The sequence below is a fragment of the Netta rufina genome, assembly GCF_964035555.1.
Source record: "Netta rufina genome assembly, chromosome: 1".
Classification (NCBI taxonomy): domain Eukaryota; kingdom Metazoa; phylum Chordata; class Aves; order Anseriformes; family Anatidae; genus Netta; species Netta rufina.
In genome coordinates, this window is record NC_140123.1 from 37,317,402 (window position 1) to 37,343,878 (window position 26,477).

Sequence of the window (26,477 nt, forward strand, 5' to 3'; positions counted from 1 at the left end):
ATAAGCTCAGGCACAGCTGCAAAGTAACTAGTGCAGGATAAGATTGATTTATATCTAAGAAGTTGAATACCTGGACTGCAGATAACTGAGTAAGGAATATAATTTTCTTGCAATATCTCAAATCATGATCACAAGTTTGGTATTCCAAACTTCTGTTGATAAAACAGACTTTGATGTATGGCACTATGGTATACACTTGTTTGAATTAACTTTGAAAGTGTAAGAGTAGATAGAGTTGAATGACTTTCAGGGTGTATTCTTCTCTGTCACACATTTATATGGAACAGCAGATTCTGAATTTCTACACAAAAGTAACAACAAAAAGTAATGCAGACAGAAATAGCTTGCCTCTAGCAAGACTAATGGCAAGGTCAGAGTACATCAATTAAATGAGAATGCCTCCAAGATAAAGTTCATTCCACACAGTATGAGCTTTTTTCCTTTTAAACATGTGTCTAGTTTTACAAGTATTAGGCATTTTAACTGTAAATTCATAGATCTAAAACATGAAGGATTGTGAAAAAAATGCTCCTAAAATAGTAAACAACAATATTAGACAATATATATTAAAACAAAAATCAAGACCAAACAACCCCTCAAAACCAATGAAATACTGAAAGCATATTCTTTTAAATATTCAGAAGAAATACAGTACAACTACTGCCAACATGTTTTTAACTGCTAAACAGTCTCACTAGTTTCAGTAATATCTTTCCTTTTACATTTTGTTAAAAAATCTGAATAATGTTTAGAAACAATGCTTAATAATTTACAGTGCACAAAACAGTAAGCAGATTGACATTTTCTCTTTTTAAACATGATTACTCTACAGACATCTGTGAGAAAACTCTCTTCTTGCTAAAATTTGGTCCTCAAGCCCGATTATAGATATCTTCAAATTACACATCCCTTCCAGGCAAGAACCTCGTATTTGAAATCTCTGCTTGTTCAATTTGCGTTCTAATCTTAGCTTCAACCTTTTCTGAGTGTAGAATTAAAGGTAAATGAACTGTTGTCTCACTAAACTCTAATACACAATTTGAAGAAAAGCAAGTTTCAAGTTATTCTGCAGACAGCCTGCAAAGAAGTATGGTGAAAGGTAAATTTTCACCATTAGTATTCTATTCCTTAAAGCCACTGTCTTAAAGTTGATGCCTGGCTGTAGATGCAAAAGTAGGGTCCCCAAAATTTTTTCAGGAGCTAGATGAGACCACAATCAAAGAAACTGTAATTTGCAGAGACCTGTGTGCAATGTCATGGCCCATTGCATGGACTAAATGCTTTTTGATACTCATAAGAGCTGGACAGGTCACTGTACTGGGTCTGGCTGGAATGTTAACTTTCCCTGCAGCAGCCCATACAGTGCTGTGCTCTGTATGTGTGCTCTGTGCTCTGCTGAGCGGTTGTGGTGTTTAGCTGCCCAGCATGGTAAAACCACCACAGTCACATTGGTGAAGATAAGAAGCAGACAGGTCAGTCTAAAAGGCAAAAACAACCAAACCAAACTTTTTTTCTTTTTTTTTTTTTTCCTTTTTTTTTTTTTTTCCAACAATTCATATCTCCAAAGAGAAATAATTAATAATAAAATAAACAAATAGTAGTAGTAGTAGTAGTAGTAGTAGTAGCAGCAGTAGTAGTAATAGCTACAGGTACAGTTACAGTTGCAGTAGGTACAGTTACAGTTGCGGTTATAGAAATAAATTAATAATTTGCTGGCATGAAGAGTGCCAGAACTCTTCCAGAAGACTGAATTCTAAGAAAGCATTGATACTACTTCAAGAGATAATTTCAGAGTGTCGGAAGGAATAGCATAATTTATGTTGAGGTTTAATAATATCCATGACCTTGGAGGCCAGACAAAATATAAAATTTTCACAAATAATTGCCCACAGGCATCCTAAAAGAAAATATATATATATATATATATATTATATATATTCTCCTTCAACTTTTTTTACTTTATGAATAACTCTGAATGCCTTGGGGAAAATAATGATGGGCAAGTTTTAAAGAAAGAAGTAAAATATATCACAAGTTGATCAGCTGTTACACATAAAAATAACTGTGGACGAAACAGTTTATTCTGACAGGATGAAAGGAAGGGTTGTTGTAGAATGGAAGAATGAAGTACCACCAGTAGGAGAAGATCAGGTTCAAGACCAGCTGAGGAACCTGAAGGTGCACAAGTCCATGAGACATGATGAGATGCTTCTGTGGATCCTGAGGGAACTCTTGGATGAAGTTACTAAGCCACTATCATATCTGAAAAGTCATGTCAGTCCAGTGAAGTTCCTGCTAATGGAAAGAGGGGAAATACAACCACATTTTAAAGAAGGGAAAAAGGATGACCCACAGAACTTTAGGCCAGTCAGTCTCACCTCTGTACCTGGCGAGATCACAAAGCAGATCTCCTGGAAACTGTGCTAAGGAATATGGAAAACAAAGATGTGCTTGGAGACAGCCAATATGGCTTCACTAAGGGCAAATTTTACCTGACAAATTAAGTGGCCTTCTATGGTGAGGTTACAGCATTAGTGAATAAGGGAAGACCAATTGACATCATCTGCCTGGAATTGTGCAAAGCATTTGATACAGTCCCACATGATATCCTTGTCTCTAAAATGATGAGACATGGAATTGATCATGTTATTTAGATGTGTCACTCATTGGATAAGGAACTGAATGCAGGATCATACTCAAAGAGTTGCAGTCAATGGCCACAATTTGTTCAATGTCCAAGTGGAGAAGTTATATGTAGTATTCCTTAGGGGTCTGTATTGGGACTGGTATTATTTAACGTCATTGTCAGTGATGTAGACAGTCAGATTGACTACAACCTCAGCAAGTTTGCAGATGACACCAAGCTGTGTGGTGCACTTGACATGCTGGAGAGAAGGGATGCCATCCAGAGGAGATTCTATGCATTTATGCATGCAGAACAATATGCATATTCAACAGGTTGATTTTCTTACTTTTTTTTTTACTTACTTTTTTTCCTACTTACAAGGCATCAGCTGGAAAAAAGATTAAAGAAAAAAAAGTCAAAAGTGACATTGTTTTGAATAAAACATGGCATTCCTATTACACTGGCTTAGACTTGAAGTACATTTTCTTTACCATTCTTCTCTCTCTCTCTTTTTTTTTTTTTCTTTATATCCTTCTGTTAAATAAAAAAATAACAAACAAACAAATAAACATCTTCCACTTATGAGATGCACATGCTTCCAAATCACTGTGTCTTAGATTGTGGCTTTCTGGTTATTGCATATGCCATACACTGATTTGAAGAACATCTGGTACTTATGAAATTGTCCCCGTTTCAGTTAGGATAGAGTTCATTTTCTTCCTAGTAGCTAATATAGTGCTGTGTTTTCAATTTAGGGTGAGAGTAAGGGTGATAACAGACTGGTTTAGTTGTTGCAAAGCAGTGCTTTATTTATTTATTTATTATTGATTTATTTCATTTTTTAAATTTGTAGACAGGGAGAGTAGAAATTCTTCATAAATTCAGCAGCTGAGTCACATGGCTTAATGGATACTTTCTGTCTGTGGTCTAGTTCATCTATGGCTGTGTGCACAGCTGCATGATAATGCCATTACTGAACAAATAACACATAACACATAAGACGGCGAGTGTTCTCTTCTTCAGCTTCCCTGTGTCTCTCCTTACCAAGATGTTGGATTTCCATCTTCCATCCTCATGCAAGCACTTGTTTTTTCTTCCTACAGTACTGCTTCTGGCTGCCCGTACTTCTCTTGACTGTACCGATTAGTGCTGCTGTGCATTAACATTGTGTTTACACTGCTTTGACATCCTTCTGCTGACAGCCTCCTACCCTGAGATTTTTCTCTAGCAGTTACCACCAATCACTATCACCACCGGCTGGCCTATTTATGAAAAGTTATATTTCCATCTCTTGCTTTAACATACTCATTTAATCTTATGTTTACACAATCTCATTTATATAATGTGTCACCAAATACTTGTATGGATGTTAATATGCACTGCATATGCATATTGCTATATTCAAAATCTTGTTTAGGGACAGGGAAGAAACATACATAATATGTGAAGCTAAGAATTTAGTATTAGGATGGTTGGAACTGTGTCAGTCAATTCCAAGAATCCTTATTGGTTCAGATGTAAATAAATAAATACATATATTAATATATTAACATATATTAAAACAAACAAACAAACAACAAAAAATCCTGTTGCTAGCAGGTCAAAGGAGGTGATTCTCCCGCTCGACTCCACTTGTGAGACCCCCACTTGGAGTACTACATTCAGCTCTGAGACATGCAGCATGAGACATGGACCTGTTAGAGTCCAGAGGAAGGCCACAAAGATGGCTGGAGCACCCCTCTTATGAAGACAAGCTGAAGGAGTTGGGGTTGTTCAGCCTAGAGAAGAGAAGGCTCTGAGGAGACCTTACAGCAGCCTTCCAGTTCTTAAAGGGTACCTACAGGAAAGCCTGGGAGGGAGGGGGGGAGGAGGGGGGGGGGAGAGCAGACACACTTTTTATCAGGGAGTATAGAGAAAGAACCAGGAATTTTAAACTAAACAAAGGTAGGTTCAGATTGGAGATTAGGAAGAAATTCTTTACTGTGAGGCACTGGAACAGGTTGCCCAGAGAAGCTCTGGATGTCCCCTCCCTGGAAGTGTTCAAGGCCTGGTTGAATGGGGTTTTGGGTAACCTGTTCTGACTGGAGGTGTCCCTGCCCAGGCAGGGGGTTGGAACTACATGACCTTTAAGATCTGTTCCAACCCAAACCATTCTATGGTTCTATAATTCTATCTGTTCAAGTAGATAAAACTGCTGTTAAATATAAATCAAGTAATATTAATATGTAAGGAGGCCAAGAAAAAAAAAAACAAACAGATCAGGCCTTACTGTCCTCAGTCCTGATGACTTGAAAACTAAATATAAAGCCTGTGGCATGCTGTTAGAAATTGCAATACCATATTACAGGACAACATTGTTAAACATTCTCCACAAAGACCTACAAAAATATCTGTCCTCTTGTGTGAGACAGCTAAAGGAAAGCAGAGCTTATGAACTGTTACATAACTTTGCTTGAGTTTGAAACCTCACCATTTAGCAGATTCAGATGTGGATTAGCTGTCTCACGTAAAAGTTTGTACATCTCCCTTACCTCATAAAGTTGATCATCTACTTTAAAAAAAAAAAAAAAAAAAAAAAAAAAATTTCCAACATTCAATAACACAAATAGACATTTGATTTCAGGTTTGTAATTACTGTCTGGGTAAAAATTATGTAGTTAATACCCACTTCAGTGTCCAAGCATCTTCCTGGCACTAAGATGTGGTCTCTTTGTACTTAAATTCTGTATTTGCAAAATGCAGAAAATAACAAAATAACACTCCTATATTTTATAAAAGAACACTCCTATATCATGAAAGACAAAAAAAAAGAAAAAAAAAAAGAGAAAAAAAAAAAGCATTCTAATGTCTGGAATGATGTCTAGGTAGAATGATTAAATGTTAAATATAAATATCTAGATAAATATTGTTGTTTTTTTTTTTAGGTATGTTCCTCTCTTATGAAGTCCTGAAGTACTCCTCACTGTCTTAGGTTATTTGTACTGCTTTGAGATTTACTGTTTATGTTGTGTAACAGCTAGCAGAGATTATGTCATGCATTTTTCAAGACCAGTTTTGTAGATACTCTGAATAGATACTAAAGGTGTTTAAATTCAGATAGTCCAGTGTTTACAAAATAAATAAATAAATAAATAAATAAACTGACAAATAATTTTAAGTTACAAATAAATTTACAGAAGTATTCAGGAAAGAGGGACAAGCCTAATGAAGAAATATTTCCTGTCAATCGTATAGATCAATCTATTTTACCACTGAACTATCATAGATACTTGATACTTCAAACTGTTGTAGCAATGACTCTGACTGCAACATAGAGACTTTCTCTCTTCACCTTAAATATGTCTTTGAATCTAACTGTTCTGAGCAATTGAAGCAGTGGAGCTTAAATCACTATGGAGGTTTCAGATATCGTAGAATGTAGGGAAAATGAACTGCCAACTAAATGATGCTTGAAGAATACTCTTGTGTTTAGCTACACACTTCTTTTCTGTCAATGAGAGCCTTAAAAGAAAAAGGGATCAGTTAGTAAAGATTTTCCATAATTTTCCACACATAAGATCTCATAGAATTTTTGGCTTTCTCATTCAATTTATGCTGGCACTCCAGGGCACTGTTGTTCCTCTGAGAGAATATTTTTCTTGATGAATGACATCTGGTCTGTACAAAAGAACAAAAACTCAGCTGAGATGGAGAGGTTCTTGAGAGTTGTTATGACACTAATCTACATGATAACTGCTGGGAATACTAGGAATCACAGTTTATTTAAAATAGTGTTCTTGGGAAGAAAATCACAAATTTAAAACATTTAAATGAATTAGCTTTATAAGTAGAATTATTGCATTTATGAACTCTCCCCCCCCCCCCCCCCCCAGATATTTGTAAGTTTAGATCTTCCTTTTTTTTTTTTTCTTTTTCTTTCCAGTTTATGTGAAGACAACATCTTCTATTCACATGAAAATGACTTTTCTTTTGTCAGCCTGCAATAGCTAATTTATACCTCTGCTCTTCAAGGAACCAGCATTCAATTATTATCAATAGGAAAACTCAGCTGGAGGAAAGTAAGCACAAAGTTGTTAGATCTAAAACTGATTTCCTTATACTGCAATGTTGCTTTCTTTCATTTTAATTAGAGTTCCCACAAGCAAAAAAAGTTCATCCAGCTGTCTCTTATTATGGTAACAAAGAAAAGTTCTTGGGCAGCCATCCCAGATTTCACTTTGTCATACAAAATGACAACAGGACATATGTGACTCTTGGTAAACTGCAAAATCAGCATATAATATACATAGGTACATGCACTATTTAGACATATGTTCAATAAGTAGAAGCAATACTGACAAACACAACAGTAATTTATCTGGTGTGGCATGCAAATGTCTATACACAGACGCATAATGTCCTCTGAGATATCTAAATTTCATATGTGACGCTGAATCTCTTAGGGTGTTTTGTGTGTGGGTGTGTGGTAGAAACTGTAGCCCAGGTGAGAAGTCAGCAACTTGAAATGACAGTAAGTGCCAGTGATGAATCAGAACTGTCAAACCCAAGCCAATGTTTCAGAAATTTTGAATAACTCCAAATATTAATCAAGATTTTGGTGCTAGCAATTCAGTATCTAAATTACAGTTATAATCAATGGCTTCTTAAAACTCATTTATTTGCTCAAAAATAATGACAATTGAAAGCAATTCAATTTTCCTAATGGATGTGTTTGTCATATTCAGAGACTAAATTCCTACAAATAGCCTATAAATATCACTGCTATACTGTCTTCTTGCTCACTAAAACTTACACAGTGTTTATGGATGTAAAGTCTGTGTTTGAAGATCTCTCTTAAGCATACATGCACAAGCAGTATATTTAAAAGTTTAAATTCAGGGTTCAAAAATCTAGACTTATATATCTAACTTTAGGTTTCTACAATGGAAAAAAAAAAAAAAGGAAAAAAGTGAATATATTTATATATTTTTTATTATTATTCAAAGCAAATATAAAGTTATCATAATATATATTTTACACCTCATTTCATGCATTAATATTTTGGTTGCTCATTCATTTTTTAAGGTCTTTGAACATCTAATAAAGTTCTTCAGCTTCATGTTACTTGTTTTAAGAACTTTGCAAAGGGATTTGTCCTCTCAGTTTCTCGTGGAGAATTTTTACTACACACAAAATAAGTTTAAGGTGTGTAATATGATGTGCTTTAATGCTGTACTCAGTTTTTGGTCTCTTTCTGCTAAGTAAAATACTTCCGTAGATTCCATAGGGAGAGATGGAACTTATTCTCAGCCCAGAATATAATCACCAAATCACAGAATTGCCAAGGTTGGAAGGGACCTCTAGAGGTTATATGGTCCAAATATGGTCCCAGCTCCAGCAGGGTCACCTGGTTGCCCTAGGCCATCTTTAAGCAACTTTAGAGTCTAAGGAGGGTGAGTCCACAACCTCTCCAGGCAACCCGTTTCAGTGCTCAACCACCTTTAAAATGATAAAATGGTTTCTTTTGTTCATAAGGAGCCTCCTCTGTTTCAGTTTGTACCCATTACTTCCTGCTCTTCCTATTGCCTGTCACCGGGCACCACTGAAATGGTCTTGGATCCACTTTCTACACATCATTCCTTCGTATGTTTATCAGGTTCCCCAAGAGTTCTCTCCAGGATGAACTGCCCCAGCTCTGTCAGCATTTCTTCACATGTCAGGTGCAGGACTTTGCATTTCCCTTTGCTGAACTGTGTGCGGTTACTGTAAGCCCATTTCTCCAGCCTGTCAAGATCATAGTAATTTGAGAAAGCACTTTAAAATTATTATGTTATAGTATGGAAATCCCATTTCAGATCACTTTCAGACAATAATAATTATTCACTTAGATATTATGAAGATACATATTTATTTATGTTTATAGTCCTCTAAAACTCTGAATTTAGCTGATATTTTTAAGAGGGATTGCTTTTTTTCCCCTTGTAATTTACTTAGTAAGTAAGAGAAAACTAAATTAAGAATTGGTTCGAACTATTTGACATATTTTTTTTTGCTACCATTAAAAATTAAATCACAGTTTCACCACTTATGAATATTGTAGCTATCCCTAACGCATCAATATGATTTTTATGTTGTCAGTAGGTGAACAGAGGTATGCATACTGAATAAATAACAAATAATGCCTCTGCAATTTTATGAATGAGAAAGAATAGTTTGGAAAACAACAAGCAAATAACTTAGGTTTCACTGAAATGCCAAGGAATCAATTAAAAGGACTGAAGTGTAAAGACAATGCTTAGTGCACAATACAGAAGACATTAATCAATGCCATCTATTATTGGTCATGTACTTGCTATCTTGGATTACTTCAGGGTCACTGAGGCACAAGAGATAAGTTAGCTGGGGCAACTAAAAGCCAATAAATCACAGGGGCTGCATACGACTTATTCAACAGTGTGAAATGAGTCTAAGAGAAAAAAAGATTGGGAATGAAAAACAACATTTTTTGAAAAGTATTGTGGTTTAACCTCACACAGCTGCCTGCTCACTCTCCGAATGTGGGATGAGGGAGAGAATAGCAAAGGTTAAAGTACAAGAACTCATGGGTCAAGATAATGACAGTTTATTAGGTAAAGCAAAAGTTGTGCATGCAAGCAAAGCAAAATAAGGAATTCATTCACTATTTCCCATCATCAGGCAGGTGTTCAGACACTTCCAGAAGAGCAGGGCTCACTATGAGTAACAGTTTTGGAAAGACAGAATCACAGAATCACAGAATTTCTAGGTTGGAAGAGACCTCAAGATCATCGAGTCCAACCTCTGACCTAACGCTAACAGTCCCCATAAAGTCCTAAACCATATCCCTAAGCTCTACATCTAAACGTCTTTTGAAGACTTCCAGGGATGGTGACTCCACCACTTCCCTGGGCAGCCTGTTCCAATGCCTCACAACCCTTTCAGTAAAGAAGTTCTTCCTAACATCTAACCTAAAACTCCCCTGGTGCAACTTAAGCCCATACCCCCTTGTCCTGTCACCAGGCACGTGGGAGAACAGACCAACCCCCACCTCGCTACAGCCTCCCTTGAGGTACCTATAGAGAGCGATAAGGTCGCCCCTGAGCCTCCTCTTCTCCAGGCTGAACAAGCCCAGCTCCCTCAGCCGCTCCTCGTAGGACTTGTTCTCCAGGCCCCTCACCAGCTTCGTCGCCCTTCTCTGCACCCGCTCAAGCACCTCGATGTCGTTCTTGTAGCGAGGGGCCCAAAACTGAACACAGTACTCGAGGTGCGGCCTCACCAGAGCCGAGTACAGGGGGACGACCACCTCCCTAGCCCTGCTAGGGAGACAAATGCAATCACTCTAAATGTCTACCAGTTCTTCCATCTTTTCCATGGCTTTATTTCTCAGAAGGATGTCATATGGTTTGGAATAGCCCTTGAGTCTGTTTGGGTCAGCTGTCCTGGCTGTGTCCTCTCCCAGCTTTTTGTTCATCCCCAGCCTCCTTACTGAGAGAGCAGCATGAGAAGCAGAAAAGTTCTTGATGGTGTGCAAGTACTGCTCTGCAACAGCAAAAATACAAAACACCACAATATATGATCCTCTATTAATAGAACTAACTATCTCAAATCAATGACAAAATGTCATTAAATTCTGACTTAAATTCCAAAGATTTGATTGAGATAAAGCTAGTGTTGTATGTGCACTTGATGTCTGAATTAAAATTCTAACATTTATATATATATATATATATATATATATATATTTCAATCAAAGGAGAATAATAGAAACTGTACACAGATATAGAGTTGTCAGTGTTCATTCTTTGGAGGATTAACAAACTTTTGGATAACAGATCTGGGAAGAATTTTCTCTTGCATTAATATAGTGAGAACTATTAGTATTTTCTGCCTTCTTCTGTAACAGTTCTAGCTCATTTCCTAGGATCATCAGGGATCTTTATCTTCTTTATCTACCTACTAATTCCCTGATATTTCAGGTGATATTTCAGGATAAAAGATATTGATAGTCTGCAATTCTTCTTTTTCTTTGTAGTACAAATTTCTGAAATTGTAAATTGCTTTTTTTTTTTTTTTTTTTTTTTAATCAGAGGTCCTAAATCGATATTGACATCAAGAAGCATTATTAATCTTAATTTTATGGTAGTACGGGGGAAAAATGTCTCCCAGGTCCTTCTGAAATGGGCTTGTATTACACTATAATACAAACATATGTATACAAATAAACAAACAAATAAAAAAAACAAGGGAGAAAAATACCAAATGCTCCATTCCAGTCTGAATCTGGCCATTACAGGCCTAGCAAGATGGGTCTTCTCAACCATTATCCCTATTATTGTTATATGACTTGGCAAAAATGATAAACATTTCAGAGATGGTCATTTGACCTTGTAAAAGAATACTAAAAGGATATTAAAACCCTTTCTTCGTGTTCCATGGGCCAATTTTTATCTCTATAAGTCGAATGTATATGTTTTTATTCCACTGTTTGTGACAGTTTTTCAGTGCAGTAATTCGCAGAGTGAGGATTTATTCTAAAAGATAAGTTTGAAGTTTGTCTGACTTTAAGGACAAGAAAGAAATCTTCATTCTACATTTCACCAATGAGAGCTGATGAAGAAAGATCCTTATAAATACTTCATTATACCTCTATACATATGAGCCAACCTCTTTCATGGCCAACCTCTTTTCAGTGGTTTGTGGGGACGGGACAAGGGGCAATGGCCACAAAATGGAGCACAGGAAGTTCCACACCAATATGCAAAATAACTTCTTCACAGTGAGGGTAATGGAGAACTGGAACAGGCTGCCCAAGGAGGTTGTGGAGTCACCTTCTCTGGAGACATTCAAGACCCATCTGGACGCCTACCTGTGCAACCTGCTCTAGGAAACCTGCTTTGGCAGGGTGGTTGGACCCAATGACCTCTGGAGGTCCCTTCCAACCCCTACAATTCTGTGATTCTGTGATCTCAAAATAAATAACTCACTGCTATGCATCAGCAACAAGGAATTTGATTGAAAGCCTATAATTTATTCTATTCTGAATTCACTGAATATTTCTCATACAGAAAGAATATGGTCAGCATGCTACAGAGGATTCAATAACAATGTACAATGTAAAAATAATTGGTTTTAGAAAATTGTACTTCATCACCCTTTATTTGTAATTCATCACTTATCTGTTCTGTTTTCAATATTCAAGGAACCATGAATCTCCTCTTGCCTGTCAGACTTCTAGGTATTTTTGTTTAAATTATAAATGTATCATCACAATTATGTGAAAAAGCAACATTTCAGTCATACAGTACATTGTACATAGTACAAAGCTTTTTATTTTATTTCATAATTTAAACTGGAATGTAATCATATTGAATAAACTAGGAAATTCTTTTTTCCATCTAAAGCTTCTTTCGATAAAACAAAAACAAATTAAAAAAAAAAAGAAATATTTATGACTGACTGGTAGAATGATTATGGCTATTTTTGCGTAAACAGTATTTCCGTTATGTTAGTGAAACTTTATTTTTTGGCTGATAAATATTAATTATGTTTATAAGCTATTTGGAAATGTCCTTCAGTTCCATTTATTTATATAACAGGGAAAATGTAGAAATGTATAGGATGTTTTTTTACTGTCTCACAGAGCTTTTTGAGATTTCAGTTATGCACCTAAATAATTTGATTATTTAATCATTTGAGGTTTTAAAGAAAATAACTAAATATATAAACAGGGAGAGGGGAGAGAAAGATTTTTGAAATAACAAATTTTCTACTGTCAAGGAAGATGAAAAGCCCACATTCAAATGTTTGAATCTGATGAGAGCTAAGGAATTTGACTGCTAGTTGCCTGTTTTTTCAGTTTTCATTCAACTTCTCTTGTTCAAGGTAAGTCCATTGGTTTAAGTCATACTGGATCTACAATCCACTTACTAGGATTGTTTCCTTATTTGTAGCACACATGCATACATACATGTAGATCACCTGCACCATGGTGGATACCTCCTTCAATGGTTGCCCACTTGCCTTGATAATTTACAAGATTTTTCTTGAAGGGATACCATGTCTTCGTGTTCAGTAGGTGTCAACTCCTAAGCCTGAAGAATGTTTCCTCTTTTCCAACCCCTTTGTTGATTGTCTCTAGGAAGGGATCCCACCTGCCAGGCTTCCTTGTTCTTTAATTCCTGACTATTGGCTCCCAGCATCAGAGCAAACTGGTGATAATGTGCTTGCCTGGATGATGGCTGAAATCTTTTTGCATATCTTGCAGCTCATTCAGGGGAAGGTGGTTTCTGACTTGGTTATGATTTCTGTCTCTTCCCTCCTCCTGTTCTTGTGACTGTTTTGCTGCAGAATAGATTGCCTCTTCTGAGTCTTCCTCCTATTCCCTCTCAGCAGAAGCTACTTTCTCCCTTACTAAACAAGTTGACTTACACTTCCATTGTTTCTTCTTGACTATAGAGCCACCTGATATGCTCGAGGGTTGGGTCTCTGTAGTGAACATGAAGCTGTGTTGCTTACCTGCCTGCTGGAGTTAAACCACTATAGTCTAAAATCTCAGCATGTGCTGATTCCTATTAAGGGAATAGGGCTTCTGTAGAATGGTGCAGGTTTACAGCTCAGACTTTCCAATGTGAAGTTTCCAGACACACATACTTAGTATGTGTAGTATTTAGTATTTTGACATTTTATTATATAATTCGTAGTTTAAAATATATATGTAAGTTGTATGAATTTCTGGATAAAGATATCTTCTGTCTTTGCATGGCTCATTAACATATCTTAACAGATCTTTGTGTGTGTATGTTTATATTCATTAAGGTTGCAAATACAAATAACTTTTTTTTTTTTTTCTGATGCACATGGTTCTATTTTATTAATACTAATTATCAAACTAATCAATAAACAAGGAGATTAAACTGTGATATATATATGTGTATATATATACACACCTTTAAGTCATAAAACCAACCCTGAAAATATATTGTTATACAGTGACTTTTTGAACCAAAGTCCAAGAGTTACCATGTGTGTGCACATCATTTTTCACACATTAACTAATCTGAACTGTCTCACACCATTCTCATGAACCACATTGTGACCAAAGGAATATACTTTCTGAAGCTTCCAATTTAGCCAAAGCACATGACCGTGGTGTGAATTTTTATCTTTGTTTTTTAAATGACCTCAGAAATGAAATGATGCCATTTAAGCTGCTATAATATAGCTTCTATTTCTTAGCATTTTTTACTGATTTCTCTTATGCTAACAGCTGTCAAATTAGAATTGAGAGTTATTCAAGATACTTTAGAAGAAATACTGTCTCTTTTGAAGTTAGTGAAAAAAAATAAAACTGAACTCCACACAACATTTTAGTACATGCAGTACAATAGGAAGTTTTTATTTTTTGTGCACATTGTGATGCTTAATATCCATGTACATCATTGCAAGCAAGGTATCTGCAGAGAGAGGAATATATATATGTCATTTTCTATGCATGTTTTTTCCCACTAATGCTATAGATAAAACTCATAAGCACTTCATAGAATCATAGAATGGTTTGGGTTGGAATGGACCTTAAAGATCATCTAGTTAACTGCTTGAGAGAGTCCAGTGCAGAGCTACAAGAATGATTAAGGGAGGAGTGGAGCATCTCCCTCACAAGGAAAGCCTGAGGGAGTTGTGTCTCTTCAGCTTGGAGGAGACTGAGGGATGACCTTGTTAATTTTTATAAATATGTAAAGGGTGAGAGTCAGGAGGATTGAGCCAGGATATTCTTAGTGATATCCAATGACAGGACAAGGAGCAATGGGTGCAAGCTGGAACATAGGAAGTTCCACTTAAATATGAGAAAAAACTTTTTTACAGTGAGGCTGACAGAACAGTGGAACAGCCTGCCCAGGGGGTTGTGGAGTCTCCTTCTCTAGAGACATTCAAAACCCACCTGGACGTCTTCCAGTGTAACATGATTTAGGTGTTCCTGCTCTGGCAGGGAGATTTAACTAGATATTTCAAGGTCCCTTCCAATCACATTCTGTGATTTGGTGATTCTGTGAGTTCCAGCTCCCTGCCTGGGCAGGGACACCTCCAGTCAGAACAGGTTACCCAAAACCCCATTCAACCAGGCCTTGAACACTTCCAGGGAGGGGACATCCAGAGCTTCTCTGGGCAACCTGTTCCAGTGCCTCACAGTAAAGAATTTCTTCCTAATCTCCAATCTGAACCTACCTTTGTTTAGTTTAAAATTCCTGGTTCTTTCTCTATACTCCCTGATAAAAAGTGTGTCTGCTCTCCCCCCCTCCTCCTCCCCCCCTCCCTCCCAGGCTTTCCTGTAGGTACCCTTTAAGAACTGGAAGGCTGCTGTAAGGTCTCCTCAGAGCCTTCTCTTCTCTAGGCTGAACAACCCCAACTCCTTCAGCTTGTCTTCATAAGAGGGGTGCTCCAGCCATCTTTGTGGCCTTCCTCTGGACTCTAACAGGTCCATGTCTCATGCTGCATGTCTCAGAGCTGAATGTAGTACTCCAAGTGGGGGTCTCACAAGTGGAGTCGAGCGGGAGAATCACCTCCTTTGACCTGCTAGCAACAGGATTTTTTGTTGTTTGTTTGTTTGTTTTAATATATGTTAATATATTAATATATGTATTTATTTATTTACATCTGAACCAATAAGGATTCTTGGAATTGACTGACACAGTTCCAACCATCCTAATACTAAATTCTTAGCTTCACATATTATGTATGTTTCTTCCCTGTCCCTAAACAAGATTTTGAATATAGCAATATGCATATGCAGTGCATATTAACATCCATACAAGTATTTGGTGACACATTATATAAATGAGATTGTGTAAACATAAGATTAAATGAGTATGTTAAAGCAAGAGATGGAAATATAACTTTTCATAAATAGGCCAGCCGGTGGTGATAGTGATTGGTGGTAACTGCTAGAGAAAAATCTCAGGGTAGGAGGCTGTCAGCAGAAGGATGTCAAAGCAGTGTAAACACAATGTTAATGCACAGCAGCACTAATCGGTACAGTCAAGAGAAGTACGGGCAGCCAGAAGCAGTACTGTAGGAAGAAAAAACAAGTGCTTGCATGAGGATGGAAGATGGAAATCCAACATCTTGGTAAGGGAGAGACACAGGGAAGCTGAAGAAGAGAACACTCGCCGTCTTATGTGTTATGTGTTATTTGTTCAGTAATGGCATTATCATGCAGCTGTGCACACAGCCATAGATGAACTAGACCACAGACAGAAAGTATCCATTAAGCCATGTGACTCAGCTGCTGAATTTATGAAGAATTTCTACTCTCCCTGTCTACAAATTTAAAAAATGAAATAAATCAATAATAAATAAATAAATAAAGCACTGCTTTGCAACAACTAAACCAGTCTGTTATCACCCTTACTCTCACCCTAAATTGAAAACACAGCACTATATTAGCTACTAGGAAGAAAATGAACTCTATCCTAACTGAAACGGGGACAATTTCATAAGTACCAGATGTTCTTCAAATCAGTGTATGGCATATGCAATAACCAGAAAGCCACAATCTAAGACACAGTGATTTGGAAGCATGTGCATCTCATAAGTGGAAGATGTTTATTTGTTTGTTTGTTATTTTTTTATTTAACAGAAGGATATAAAGAAAAAAAAAAAAAGAGAGAGAGAGAAGAATGGTAAAGAAAATGTACTTCAAGTCTAAGCCAGTGTAATAGGAATGCCATGTTTTATTTCAAAACAGTGTCACTTTTGACTTTTTTTTTCTTTAATCTTTTTTCCAGCTGATGCCTTGTAAGTAAGAAAATCAACCTGTTGAATATGCATATTGTTCTGCATGCATAAATGCATAGAATCTGCAGTAACCATAAATCTATAAGAGAAAACAACAACAAAATAAGTAACAGTTTCTAGGTGAAATTGTTTACATGAATATCCATGGTAAAGTGAGGGGAAAATAACACTTTAGAGATTGCTTTGAAATATGAATTTGCTAAAATTCTGTAAGTTCTGCTGTTGCATTCCATTGTTTTCAAGAGGTCAGATTCTTGAGTGCAAATCTTCACAAGAATGCAGACCACTTACATTCTTAAAAGAGGATTTTTTGTTGTTGTTAATTCTCCTTTTAAAGGTACTTCACATTTCTGTAGTTGGGAAAAGAGAAAGCTCAGCAAAAATCTGTCAGGAAATTGAAAAAGTTTGTGGAGAAAGTAATTTCTTAGAACTTAATCCAATTAATCAAAATGTCTCTGTGCCAATCCAGTAATAACAAAACATGAATTAATTAATTTAAAATGTTTATTACATATGATTAGATTTTATGATAATTAAGTAATATATTATTAGATTCTTGTCAACTTAGCACTGTATTTATTATAAACACACTGAACTAATTTCCTGACCTACGTGAAGTTGTGTAGCAACCTTAAAAATGGTCACAAAAGTCTCACATTGAAATGTTTACTCTGCTAACTGGTTACCAAAAAATGAGATTAATTTTACTTTACAAGTGCCATGAATTAATATACTTTTTATGTCTATAATTTTGTGATTTTTCCTTACCTCTTGTAGGACAATACAGAGCTATTGGAATTAAAAGACCAAATAGTGAAAATACTTAATCTATTTTGTCTTGACTCTTTAGACATTTTTAATGGAAGATAAGTCAAATTTAAAGATACAAATTTTATATGTTGGAAGTTTGATACCTCCTGTTTCTAAATTCCTGCTTCCCATATATTTATATAAGATGTATATAAGATGTATATTGCTATTCTCACTTGTATAATCACATATAGTCAGTCAAAATACAGGAATTGTAATTATACATTTGAGTTAAATATCCACCATTCACATTTAAGACTTGCTTGATTAAATCATGCTAAACTGAAAGGTTAGCCTATGCAAAGTATACATTTGTTATTTACTGTACTCTAATTGTCATAAAATACAGTCTAAAGTATAATACCATAAAATTGGGTGTCAAATAAGCATAGAGAGAAGGGTTACTTAACAATAAAAAATCTAGCTGGGTGGACAGATTAACTCCATCAAGACCATCAGAAACATGTTTATCTTTTTTGATTGCATAGAGACTACAGCTGTTTATCTAAGTGACTGGGTAATTCTATTTTGTGACTGATTTAGACATCTTATGTAAACACATTGTGTAAGGGTGCCAAAGGGAAGTCTGCTGCCTCCCTGGGACCCGGGTAAGAGATGTGAAGAGAAAGCTTACTTTCCTGGTGCAGCCCTCAGATTATTACCCATTATCTATTTTTCAGGTAGGCAGCAATTAAGTTCTGAAAAGAAGTCCAGGGGTCTCAAGAGAGACTTCAGGGCCTTGCAACAACTGGCTAAGGGATCAGGAGCGCAAATACTGTTTTCATACATCACTCCAGTTGCAGGAAATGATGAGGGAAGAAACCGAAAGAGACAGCAGATCAATACGTGTCTTCAAGCATGTTGTCACCAGCAGAACTTTGCAGTTTTTTGATCATGTGTCATTTTACATGACATCAAGACATCTGGTAACAGCCAGAGTTCATGTGTCTCAAAGGGGGAAGGAAAAATCTTTGCTCAAGAGTAAGCAGGGCTCATTGAGAGGACTTTAAAGAAAATTTGAAGGAAGAAAGAGGTGAAAGACTTGCTAGACGCAAACCTGAGGGCAGCATGGCAATGGTTATGGAATGGTATGCTAACAAGGTTTCTCAGTCTGCCATCCCAGTAGAGGTAAGTGATGGAGAACCATAAGAAAGCAAAAATAAAAGGGATATTAATGGGTTAGAAATCATGGAAGTGCCTGAGAATGGTCAGATTGGAATTAGTGCTTCTCCCCCCAAAAAGGCAACAGAATTGCTAGCCCAACTGAAGTGCATCTACACCAATGCACAGAGTATGGGCAACAAATGGGAGAAGCTTGTACAGCATTGTACAGCAGGAAAACTATGACAGTTGTCATCACAGAAACATAGTGGGCTGGATCAAACAACTGGAGTGCCTCAATGGATGGCTATAAACTCTTTAGAAAGGGTAGGCTAGGAAGGAGAGGCAGCAGGTAGCCATGTATGTTAGGGAGCATTTTGATTGTCCAGAGCATAATAACAATGACAACAGAGTTGAGCATTTATTCATAAGAATCAAGGGGAAGGTCAACAAGGGTCATATCATGGTGGGAGTCTGTTATAGACTGTCAAACCAGGAGGAGAGGAAGATGAAATACTTTATAAGCAACTGGAAGAAGTCTCACAATGACTAGCCCTTGTTCTCATGGGGGACTTCAACTTGCTAGATGTCTACTGGAAATACAACATAGCAGAGACAAAACAGTCAAGGAGGTTTCTGGAGCATGTGGGAGATAACTTCCTGACACAGCTAGTGAGTTAGCCAACCAGAGATGTTGCCCAAATGGACTTTTTGCTTGTTAACAGAGAAGGACTTTTGTGTGATGGGAAGGCTGTAGGTTGTTTTGGGCATAGCAATCATGAATTAATAGAGTTTTTGATTCTTGAAAAAGTAAAGAGGGGAATTGGCAGAACTACCGCTCTGGACTTCTGGAGGGCAGACTTTGGCCCATTTAGGAGATTAGAGGAGTCCCCTAGGAGGCAGCCCTGAGGGGAAAGGAGTCCAGAAAGTCTAGAGAGTCTTCAAGAAAGAAATCCTAAGGGAACAGAGGCAGGTCATTCCCACGTGTCGGAAGATGAGGTGTCATGGAAGAAGACCAGCCTGGCTGAACAGAGAGCTATGGCTCAGGAAGAAAAAGAGAGTTTATGACCTTTGGAAGAAGGGGCAGGCCAATCAGGAGGACTATAAAGATGTCATGAGGCTGTGCACAGAGGAAACTAGAAGGGCCAAAGCCCAGCTGGTGTTCAATCTGGCTACTGCTGTGAAAGACAATAAAAATGCTGTTAAAGAAAATAAAAATAAACACAATAGAAAATACTTTCTTTGCCTCAAAGTGGTAAGACCTGTTATTCTCTGGGTACACAGACCCCTGAGCTGGTAGATAGGGATGGGGAGCAGAATGAAGTCCTCGTAATCCAAGAAGAAATGGTTAGTGACTTCTAAACCACTTGGATGTAGGCAAGTATATGGGGCCAGATGGAATCCACACAAGGGTACTGAGGGAGCTAGAAGAAGTACTCATCAAGATGCTTTCCATCATTTATCATCAGTCCTGACTATCAGGGGAGGTCCCAGTCGACAGGCAGCTAGCAAATATGCTGCCTACCTCAAGAAGGACCAGAAGGAGGAACCGGGAAACTACAGGCCTATCAGTCTGACTTTGGTGCAAGGGAAGCTCATGGAGCAGTTTATCTTGCATGACATCATGCAGCACTTACAGTACAAACAGGTGATCAGGCACAGACAGCAAGGGTTTAAGAAATGCATGTCCTGCTTGACTAACCCAATCTCCTATGTCAAAGTGACATGCTGAGTGGATGAGGGAAAGGCTGCGGATGTGGTCTACCTAGACTTCAGTAAAGATTTTGACCCTGTTTCCCTCAGCATTCTCTTGGAGAAACTAGCTGCACATGGCTTGGATGGGTGTACACGCCACTGGGTAAAGAAGTGGCTGTGTGGCCAGGCCCAGAATCACAGAATGTCATGATGAATGTAGTTAAATCCAGCTGGAGGCCAGTGACAAGTAGTGTTCCCAAGGGCTTAGTATTGGAGCCAGTTCCCTTTCATATCTTTATCAGTGATCTGGACGAGGGCATCAAGTGCACCCTCAGTAAGTTCACAGATGACACGAAGTTAGGTGAGTGTTGATCTGCTGAGGGAAAGAAGGCACTGTGGAGCTGTGTCCAACTATATGAAGTACAATAAGGGTAAGTGCTGGGTCCTGCCCATGGGACATAACTCCCTGCAGTGGTTAGAGACTGGGGGAAGAGTGGGTGGAAAGCTGCCCGGAAAGGGACCTGGAGGTAGTGGTCGATATCTGGTTGCATATGAACCAGCAGTGTGCTCAGGTGACCAAGAAGGCCAACAGCAACCTGCCTTGTATCAGAAACAGTGTCTCCAGCAAGAGTAGGGAAGTGATTGTCCCCCTGGACTTGGCTTTGGTGAGGCTGCACTTTGAATACTCTGTTCAGGTTTGGGCCCCTCTGTATAAGGACAAAAAGTGCTGGAGTGTGTCCAAAGAAGGGGAAGATGGGAAAAGGTCCAAAGAACAAGTCTTACAAGGAGCAGCTGAGAGTGATGGGGTTATTTAGTTTAGAGAAAATGAGTTTCTGTGGAGACCTTATCGTTTTCTACAACTACATCAAAGGAGGTTGTAGCGGTACAGGGGTTGGTCTCTTCTCCCAAGCAACAAGCAATAGGAAAAGAGGAAATGACCTCAAGTTGCACCAGGGGATTACTTGGGTTTGATATTAGGAAAAAAAATTTCACTGAAAGGATTGTGAGGTATTCGAACAGCCTGCCAGGGAATGAGTTGAGGAATGAGTTGAGATCATCCCTGGAGGTCTTCAAAAGATATGTGGATGTGGCACTAAGCGACATGTGTGACAGAACTTTGTAGTTCAGGTCGACAGTTGGAGTTGGTAATCATGAACATCTTTTTGCAGCCTAAGTGATTCTATGATCCTGTAAGTCACATGTTAAACCATATCATGCAGAAGTTTTCACCTAAGTCTAGGAATTAATAGCCATCCACTACTGCAGCATAGGAACTGATAAATATATCATGAGTCTGTACAGCTATTTTGGTGTGTCTCAGTACTGCAATTCTGAGGAAAATCTTTCAGTCATTCACACTAGCCATGCTTTTGTACAGCTTGTGGAGTGGTCTTGAATGTTTGGAATAGATTTCTTCCTATAGCAAAAAGCAATGCCTTCTTTAATGGACTCTTAGCAGGGGAGACCATTCTGGAGCCAGTTAGAACACCCTTTAAACACATACATTGTGAATGTGAGACCCTCAGCACTAAATCGTTCACTTTAACAATCCTAATTTGGCTAAATTATTTGCTAATATAGAGCAATTACCAACAACTCTATTGTCATCCACTATTAGATTAGATAAATTGCACCTGTATAAATTACTGTGTTTCTCGTACTAACGCAGCTGTCTGAAATAAAGATAAATAAAGTAAATATAAATAAAATTTCCATTCCCTTCGATTCATATTTTAGCTTTCCAAATAATAGGTTTGAGCAAAGTGTGAGTACAAAATGATTATGTCTGATCTTGTGCCATTGTAAATTTTCATGGCTACCTCACACAAGTGAAGAGTATATAGAGGGTCCTCACTGTGCTAGAGAAAGGATTTGAAGCTTGGTGGTGTGGAGATGTATTCTAGACAAGCAAAGAACTGGAATAAAGGGAAATAAGTGAGTAAATTGTGATTGAAGCAGTCCACCTGAAGTTGGAACCATATCTGGATGTTAGACAACCACTCCATATTTCTCAAAGAAAGTCTGTCAGTAATGTATTCCCACGAACTGTTGCAAACATTTTATAAATTGGAAGAATACAAAATGGAGCAAATGCATGCCTAGCATAAGAATAAATCCTGGTTGTTTCAGTCTTTTGCTGTCATTCTCTAACTCATAGATAACAATTCTTCCCTAATTTTCCTGTGATTAATGGAACTGCATAGCTCTAAGTTTCTTGCATATTGAGTTGTGTTTCAGTGTGTTTTGAATGAAGTTTTGTTTCAACCAAGCTTTATTTCCTCTTTTCCAATTATTTATCTTAGTAAGAATTTTGTATATAATGTGCCAGTACTAACCAAAGCATCATAATAGGCCAATACTGTTATTAACTTTGAGGCACAGTAGGACAATTAGAACATTATTATTGGACCACCTTAATTGGACCTTGAAAACAGACACATTAAGATCTGAAAAAGAGCCTGAACTCTTTACACAGCAGTCAGCTAGCTGGTACCACCTGTGTGGCTACAAGTCTGAGGTAGTACACAACATCAGTAAAAATTTCAAAATCCTTTCTGTGTTTACCCTATCACAAGGTGAATGTGAAAACCATTGTGCTTAATTCTTGCTGACAAATACTTTCACATGTATTGGCAAACAGTCAGCAGCACTTGAATATAACAAAGCAGCTGCTTGCAAAATTCTGCCAAGAGCCAATAACTGTTAGTCCTCTTTCTCCTCTGCAGCTCACTAAGGGATCCTGTCAAAAAGTCAGATGTATTTCAGACACCCAAAAGAGACATTCCTGTATTACCATTCATTTGTCTGTACATACTCATGAAGAACATCAGTTATTCCCTAGGCATAGACCGATTACTTGATCAGTTCACTGATGAATCTGGTAACTCCTGATCCTACTCTGAAACTGTTATACTATGCATGATGTTAATAAACTTGTCTTGGGTTCACTGACTTTATTTTTGCCAGTCACAGATTGTCCTTCATTAACCCTGAACATGTTCCATGAAAATAAATAAATAAATAAATAAATAAATAAATAAATAAAATCTCATTAGAGCTGTGTGTAGTGGGTTTACGTGGCAAGGTTTTGGTAGCAGGGGGCCATAGGGGTGGTTTCTGTGAGAAGGATCTAGAAGCTGCCCCATGTTTGGTAAGGGCCCCACTGCTGAACAGAGCTGAGCCAATAAGCGATGTTGTTTTGCGCCTCTGTGAGAGCATATTTAAGACAGGGAAAAAAATGCTGCGCCACACAACAGCTGGGAGAGTGAGAGGAGTGAGGAACAGCCTTGCAGGTGCCAAGGTCAGTGAAGAAGGAGGGGGAGAGGTGCTCCAGGCACTGGAGCAGAAGTCCCCTGCAGCCTGTGGTGAGGACCATGGTGAAGCAGGCTGTCCCCCTGCAGCCCATGGAGTACCACGGTGGAGCAGGGTTCCACGCTGCAGCCTGTGGAGGAGACCATGCACCAATGGAGGCTGCCGCCTGTGGAAGACTCTTGCCAGAGCAGATTCCAGGCCGGACCTGTAGCCCGTGGAGAGGAGACCACGCAGGAGCAGGTGACCTGGCAGGAGCTGCTGCCCATGGGGGACCAAGGTAGGAGCAGTTTTCTCCTGAGGGATGGACCCCGTGGTATGGACCCATATCTGGAGCAGTTCTGGAAGAGCTGCTGCCTGTGGGAAGCCCATGCCGGATCAGTTCAAGGACTGCATCCCGTGGGAGGGACCCCACAGCACAGGGGACGAGAGTGACCGAGAAGGAGCGGCAGAGAAGCACTATAGACTGACCATAACCCCCATTCCCCCGTTCCCCTGTGCTGCTCGGGGGGAGGAAGTGGAAGAGGGTGGATGGGGGGGAAGGTGCTTTTGGTTTCTTTCCTTTGTTTCTCACTTCTCTAGCTTGTTAGTAATAAGCAATAAATATGACTATCTCCCTATGCCGAGTCTGTTTTGCCCATTACAATAATTACTGCGTGATCTTCTTGTCCTTATTTCAACCTTTGAACCCTTTTCATCATATTTTCTCCCTGTTCCTCTTTGAGGAGGGGAGTGAGAGAGCCGTTGTGGTGGAGCTTGGCTGCCCACTCAGGCAGAACCATGACACTGTGATATACCAAATACAATAAAAATACATCCTTTGCACAGGCCCCATATCATTTATTTGAACAAAATCCAACTGTATGTACTCATCTTAAGCAAAAGTTTAAGAATTGGCCCTTAATGATCTGGTAAAACATAGCATGACAGTGGAAGCCATGCTCTAACCTTCACAAAATTGATGAAAACACAAAGCCTTTCTGGAACTGTAAGCAAACAACGAGGCATTGCTTATCTGTGAGCCTATGTTGAATGAAGAGGAACTATGTTTGCCTTACAGGAGTTAGACTTGATGATATTTGATATTTACTTTTCTTTCCCCATCCCACTAGGGGGGAGTGAATGAATGGCTGTGTGGTGGTTAGATGTCTGCCAGATTAAACCATAACATCCAGGCAATATTATCTGTTTAGGTCATGGTTAGAGTGGGCCTGACGTTGCCTTATTTTTACAGATAGGCTTGTGGTCTTCATAAAAATGCTGAAGGGTCATCATACACAATTGCTACATGAAAATGTAGAACCTGAATTCCAGATGGGAACTGTTAAAGTACTACTGAAGTTCTTGTTCAAATAGAGAAGTGAAGATATTAAATTGTGTAAGAATACTTTTGTTTTGTTTTGTTTTGTTTTCTGTTGTTACTGTTGTAATAAATCGCTCAGTCTTCAAAATAGGGCTATAATCAAAGTTTACAATTTATTAAAGGAATAGAGGTAAGCAAACAGTGCTGGGTGCGCCGAGAGTCTCTGCTTCACCAAGACGCACATCAGTTACATCAAGCAGCTGATTTTTGTGCTCCTAGGTTGATACATATTCATTACTACTTCTAAAAAAAAACAGGGTTATTATAATTAATTTCCGGAATCAAAACCCTCCTACTGGAGCATGAGTATCAGTCTCCAGTGGTCCCTTTGGGGGTCTCTGGGAGTCTCTCGTGCTGAAGGCTCATAGTCTTCCTCCCTCTTGTCCTTCTCCTTTGTCCAACTTGGCTGGATGTCAGAGACTTGTGCAGCATCCCCTGCAAGCTTTGTCTTTTAGTTGTTCTTCAGCTCTCCCCATCTCCTTAATCTCCTGGCCAGATATCAGAGACTTGCATAGTGTCCCATGCAATAGTCATAATAGTTAGCAGTTATTCTGAAACCCCCCAGATATCAGAGACTTCAAGGAAAAGACTACAAATACATTTCCCTTCAAGCTCTCTATTGACACAAATTGCTAAAACATTCCTTTGCAAGATACAAGAACCATCTACATTAACCACTCTGTTTTTCTTAGACTTGTGGTTATACAAGCGTATGTAAGACAGAAGGTCACATTCATCATACCATGAGGTCCTAGCATTGTGCCATACTGACACAAATCAGATGAACATATTTCACACTGTAATAGCATCGAATAAGTAATTAAAGTACTTAGAATACTAAAGTACTAATATCAGTAAAAATCATAATCATGAACTACATAACTCAAAAGTCCTTCAGAATGTTAGTTTTGAAACGATTGTGTCATTTGTATTAAAATAAATAAAGTACTTAATAGTCAGCCTCAATATTTTCTGAAATACAAGTATCAAAACAAATGACTGAAAAAAGTCTCAGCCTTTTTACAAACCATTCATCAAGCTTTTTCTTCTTTCAGAAATTAGTGCTAACAGATTGTTTTCTGCTTTTTTATTTTTATTTTTTTTTTTCCCAGAAGGCTTCAAGTTGGATTCAGTTTATATTTCTGAATTCCAGTAATGTAACTTAATTCAGGTACATCTAATCTCTCCATAGTCAGCTGTGTTCTGTTTACCAACAGATGATAACATTGTGCTGGCAGATAAGTTCAAGCTATTCTGTAGAAATTAGGGCAACAGCAAGCTACTCATGCAGACCTGGATTTCACTGAAATGCACACACACACAGTTTGATTTGTGACTTTAACTAGAAGAAAAATGAATCGATATCCACTTCCTTTTCTGCCTCCTTTTTTTTTTTTTTTTTTTTTTTTTTTAAGAAAAGGAAATGATTGGAGGGGAGAAAAAAAGAAAAAGAAAAAAAAAAGAAAAGTCCTTTAAGGATGAGGAAGATTGCAAAATTGAAAAGAAAAAAATATAATAATAATAATAATAATAATAATAATAATAATAATAATACGAGTAAAAGTAAAATTTCCTTAAGAATCATGACAATACTGTCTTCATAATGGAGTATTCTAATGGTTTCCAATTTCCTTGTATCATTTCTGTAATCTTATTTGTTTTCTCATCCAAGACAACTTGCCCTTTCAGTAATAACTTAAGATCCACTGGTCTGTTTCAATATCTTTTTGTCTGGTTTTGTTTTGTTTGGTTTTGTTTTGTTTTTCATGCAACATTTATTCCTAA